Genomic DNA, 6,000 nt, shown 5'->3' with positions numbered 1-6,000 from the left:
GGTGAGGGTCAGGCACAACTGGAGATGTTCAGGATCATTCTCCATTTGATGCTTAGGTTCACTCCAGATATGCTCAGGATACCATAAGGTGCAGGGGGGTGAGGGCAAATCTGGGTTTCCTGCATGGGAACTATGAGAATCAGCCCTCTGAACAATTTCCCAGCATGCGGTTATGACTTATATAAAATTCTATGATCCAGACACTGAAGCATTTTGCTGTTGTTAAACAAACAAAAAATGGAGGGTGCATTTTGGTTTTTAAGTTTTCCATGAAATACACTGAGACAAAGATTTAGGCAAATAGTTACTTTGGGAAATGGTTCCAGGAAAAGCTATAAAGAGGGATAAGTGAAGCCTGGAAGGACCTAGTCAAAATGATATGTTATCCAGCAGGCTGCTGGGGCAGTGAGAGTGCAGTTCCTCACAGAGACTATGGGAGACAAAGGATAGAGACCCCAATGGAGAGCATCAAAAGTCTGGCTCTAGGCACTAGTTCTGGACACTGATTGGCAAGGGATGCTTGCTCAGGGACTCCTAATGCTCCAGCACCTCTGACCTTGGGTTGGTGGTCGTGTCTCCTGAGACACAGAAAGAAACAGGCTTGTCAATGAGAGTGTGCTGGAGGCCAAGGTACCCTTAAATATGTTTGGAACAAACATGAACTGTTATAGGACAGGGCTGGCCAGATGGATGGGGGAACAGTTAGAGACCCAAGGAATAGCCCCTGGGCACAGAGCCAGGAGTAAACCCTGAGAGCATCACTGAGTGATAATAAAGCAACACCAGTGGTCTTCTGGGCTTACTCCTATCTCTGTCCTCAAGGTTCATTCATGGGTGAAGTGATTACAACTGATTCCATCATTCCTGGCCCCAGCTGGGGTGAGAGGTTAAGAAGAGGGAATAAGATCAGCTTGGATACAGTGGAAAGAGGGGGCTCTCCTGAGTTCAAAGAGGCAGCAGGGCAAAAGCTGAGTTTGATTCCAAGCATCCAAGGTTGGAGATGAACTTGGAGCTGTCCAGCCAGGAGGAAGCAGAAAAGGTTTGGGAGAGTTTCAAAGCCTGAGTGAGATGGAAGAGCAGAGCTGAGACCCTACTTGGAGCATCAGGGAAATGCAGGAGCAGCAGAAAGTATAGAGAGCAGAGAGAAGAAAATGAGAGCTCAGGGGTAGCACCAGATCAGTTACAAAAATCTCTGTGCCCACCTGCCCAATGCACATGTAACAGCCTTGCTGCTTTGCTATTGCGCTGTCAGTGCATTTATAAAAGTTTCTTTATGATTACATTTCCAGAACTGGGGACTATTAAAGTCTTGCTGTTGCTTGTTATCCTATTGGAGTCTGACCACCAAGCCTTGCTTCTAATTTGGATATGGTAGGCTCATTCACATTAAAAATATATTCATGACTATAGCAAAAAAAAAAAAAAATTCATTGTGTATCTTCCTCTCCAGTGCACCTAAGCTCACAAAAGCTGCTCTGCCATTTTTCTGAACATCAGAAGAAAAAACATCCATAAGATTCATGATAACTTCATGGAGAGTTGCTTAGCGAATATTCAAACCTCAGCCAAGTACTGTTCCTCACTGAAGTAGTCATTTTCCTTTAAGACTTATTTACAAAATAAGTGCCTGCTGCAGCTCAGCTACAAATTAGCATTTGTTTAATTAGTTAAGGTTGTTCTTAACAGATGGAGTTGCTGGGCTCTGAGAAGCTATTGTTGAAGGGGGTCAGCAGGGCAAAGAACTGCCCTGGGGCCAGTGAGAAAAGGCAGATTTCTTGTTGAAGACCTGTATAGCAGATTAAGGCATTTGCCTTGCCTCCAGCCAACCCTAATTTGATCTCCAGCACTCCACTTGGTTGGTTTCCCTGGTAAAGCTGTGAATGGTCTCTGAGCACAGTAATAAGAGAACACCCTGAGGACAACTGGATGTTTTTTGGTTGTTTGTTTTGGGCCACACCCTGTCATACTCAGGGGTTACTCATGGCTCTGTGCTCAGAAATCACTCTTGGCAGGCTCTGGGGACCATAAGAGATGCCAGGGATCAAACTTGGGTTGGTCACGTGCAAGGCAAATGCCCTCCCCTCTGTGCTGTGGCTTCAACTCCCAGGGTGGCTACACTTAGTGATACTCTAGTCTAGACTTACTCCTGAGTCTGTGCTGAGGAAGGACAAAGTCTTAGTGAGGAAGAATAGGGCTTTGGGTGCTGGTCAGGGAAACCTAGACCAGGAGATAGCATTCAAGTTGAAGCCAGGAAGAAGATATAAGCTCTGGGCCATTGATATAGGGGTGTTTCAGGTAAAGGGACATGTGCAAAGGCTCAGTGGTAGTGAGGGGGTGTGTCTGCAGAGTTGACTGGGCAGAGGCCAAAGCTGTGTCCTGGGGCCTGAGGAGAACCTGAACAGCAGAGCCAGGCTTGAAGCAAGGGAGGAAAAGAACTCATCCAAGGAGAAGAGACTCTTCTCCATCTGCCACTGTCTCCACCAGCCCAGCTCCTCTTCTGGCTCCTCCTACCTCCTCTACAGCCCTCCTTGGACCACCTACCCTTCTCTTCTCCTGGAGAATTCTCTTGGATAAGACCCTCTGTGTTGTGCACCCACCATCCCTTCCCACACACATAGCTCTCAGCCTCTACTCTACTCAAACAGTTCCCTTCTCTGCCTTAACTCAAGTAGTTCCTACCCTCCTAGCCTGTGTGCCTGCTTCCTCCACACCACATACCTGGAAAGTTCTCTCCAGCTCTGCACATGCCTGTCATGTCACTTCATGTTTGACAGTCTCAGAGAAGGTTCCCCTCACCTCTAGGGCTCTTCTCTAGGCATTCTATGGTAGGGCCCAAGGATACTGTTGACTACCAGAGTCATCCCCAGCAGTATTTAGGGTCCACCAAAGTTGTCCCTGAACATACTTGGTGACCCCCACTAGCTACACACGGTGGTACTTGGGATGGGGGCATGCAGTTCCAGGGGTTGGCTTGGGGCTTGAGCATGTGCTCCAGCTCTCAAAGCCATTTCCTCTCCCCCTTTACATGTGTCTTCAGTACTCCTTGTCCCCACACTGAAAGTTTGGAGAAAGCTCATTTGATCTTCCACTGTCCTACCAAGGCTTGGTAACCATGAATTGGGTGAGTGAAGGCTCAATTCTGTAATTCCTGAGAAAGTTGGTATAAAATAAATTCCTAAGGTGTGTGTGTGTGTGTGTGTGTGTGTGTGTGTGTGTGTGTGTGTAGATGGGAGTTGTCTCTTTGTGCTCCTGCACTGCTTCCACAGGACTAGTTTCTAGAGTTTCTCCAACTTGGTTCTAATCTTCCATTTTGCTTCCCTTCCTCTAGATTCTGAAGCGCACAATTAATTCCTGGCCAACAAACAGATGAATGACTGTACCAACAAATTAATAACTAAAGACTGGGATTGTGGTGAATCCCATCAATGGATTAACTTCTTATGACTAGAATTGCAGTGGAGAGTGTGGAACACAAAGATTGGGAAGAGGAACTGCTGTCCACTGAACCTGCTGGAACTAATCTTTCTAACCTAGAAATTATATATATATATATATATACATATATATACATATATAACATACTTTTATGATGAAGAGTTATGAAATCTTTCTGCCTCACAGAGATAATATTAAATATGACTTGAGCAGATGATAAGAGCTTTGATTACACATTTCCTATGCATCGGGATTAGCTTTACATGCTTGGTTTGTATTCATGCATGTCCTCCTCCCAGTAACTAGAATGCCAGCCCCATTTTATAGATGTGGAAACTGAGGCTCAAAGAATTTTAGCCATTTGACCATGGTCACATAAACAGTAGGTGATCAGACCAGGATTTGAAGGACATTGGCCTTCAAGTACCATCAAGTTCTATCTACTACCTCTCAGCTGACAAACAATGGACAAAACAGCAATGGTAGCAGTCTTGTAGGTACATCTGCTCAGCATTGGGTCTTGGGCTAGGTGGACTGCAGTCAATTTGTCTCTTGATCTCTGATATGTTAGTGTCCATTTCATAAATGAGACAAGAGAGGCTGAAAATTAAGGATGAAATGTCAGAGGCTCTGAGAGGAGGCTGGGCTCTTTCCGAATGAAAGTTTTTGAGGCTAGAACCTTGTTTTTCACCCCACCATTCAGCTCCCAGTTCTCAAACTCCTGCCTCTATCACCATCTTTAGGTAGACTGACATTCCAATTTTACTCCTCCATATTCATTCACACACACCCTCTCCCCGACCTGCCATCCCCTTGCTGCATAAGCTACTCCCTTTCCTTCTCTCCCTAAAATTTTGCCTACCAGATCAACTTGCTTAAGAAGATATGTGAAAGATAGTCTCAGCATTGTTTTTCAATGTTCCCTTTGTCTGAAAGAGTGCTGCAGCTTTAATCACAAAGAGAAGAACCCTACCCAATCTGTGAACGTAAAACCAGAGAAATTTGCTAAATAAGAAAAAATCCCCAAATCATCCAAACAATGGAAAATGCTCCATGTTCTCACAATGGGAGAACTTGGGTCTTTGACACTATCCCAAGATGGGGTTAAAAGTTTTGCAAATGCAGGAGAGGAAATGGTCTCTAGCATCCCTCAGTGGGTTTTAAATCCTGCTCTAAGCCTGGGCTTTCTCCACTGGATGCTGAAAGATCCCCCATTTCATGGGCAATGCAGCCATGCATCATGAGGAGCAGTTGGATTTGTCCAGAGGATTTGGCATGAGGCTAGAAAAAAAAGCTTCAGGTGACAGATCCCTTGGAGTATCAATCTAGGACCTGGGGTTCCGAAGGGAGGCAGGATTTTGAATATGTACGATCAGGATTATGGTTCAGTTCATAAGAATCTAGGTTCAGTCTGCCACAAGTTTAGGGCTCAGTCACAGCCTTAAGTCAAGGATTGTGATTCTGTCAGAACCTGGTTCAAATTTCATTGTGTGGCGAGGACTCAGAACTCAGAGTATGACAGGAATCAAGATCCAAAGTGCAATCAGAATCAGGACTCTGGGGATCTTGATTTTTGGGGGTCCTCAAACCACTGAAAAGAAGTCAACCATGTCCTGAGATTATGGGTGGGTCCATTTATCCATGTGGCCTCAGTTTCTTCTGTTGTAAACTGGGGGTTAATCATTACCCCTTTTCCAAATTCTGCCATAGCTAAATGTCAGCCCAAATGAAAGAACGGATGTCAGCAAGCTTTGCAAACTGCAGGGTGTTGGACAGATGTTTATATCCACACCCCAGAGAAAACCCCAAAGGAGCCTCATTGTGGAAAAGTCCAAATGTCATTGAGCTTCCTACTCCATCTCTCTCCTCATTTCTCTTCAGCCTGTAAAACTAATAATAGCTCACAATTATCCAGCATGGCTTGGTGTTGGACACTGTTCTACAGACTGCTGAGCTGTTTAACTAATTCCTCCAACATCCCTAAGAACTAGGTACTAATTTTTCCTTTTCTCAGAAGGGGAAACTAAGGCAATTCTAAACTGTTACAATGCTTAAAATTCCACTCCCTGTGTAGGGAATCTCTCATTCCAACACATACTATTTTATTGCTAAATGAGTGGAGGTCTTGTGTGTGCGAGTTTGTGTGTATATGTTGGTGGAGTCTGGGGGGCCCACAAATCATAAAAAGTCCCAGAAATAACCCATGGCAGCCAGAAGCCTGCTTTGCCCAGGAAGCCATGTCTCTGAAATACCCCCACCACTACCACCTCCAGTGGGGGCATAAAAGACTGAGGGAGGAACTGGCCCATGACATTAAGGCATCTCTTTAAACTTGTTTGTTTATGGAAAGAAATGTCCAGCCAGCTGCTGAAAACCTGTATTTTATGGGTAATTTTTCAATTTATTTCACACTGGTATTAAAAGCAACCCACCACAGAGGCTGGAGTCCACTGGGGCTGGCACAGGGGTGGCTGGCTTAAAGCAGACCCTTTGTTCAACTGAACATTACAGAGCCCAAGTGGCCTGGCTTCCCTTGGGAAAAACCAACCCAAAGGAAGAATGTAA

This window comes from Suncus etruscus, chromosome 9 (assembly GCF_024139225.1).
Source record: "Suncus etruscus isolate mSunEtr1 chromosome 9, mSunEtr1.pri.cur, whole genome shotgun sequence".
In the NCBI taxonomy this organism is placed as follows: domain Eukaryota; kingdom Metazoa; phylum Chordata; class Mammalia; order Eulipotyphla; family Soricidae; genus Suncus; species Suncus etruscus.
This window is presented reverse-complemented; position numbering follows the sequence as displayed.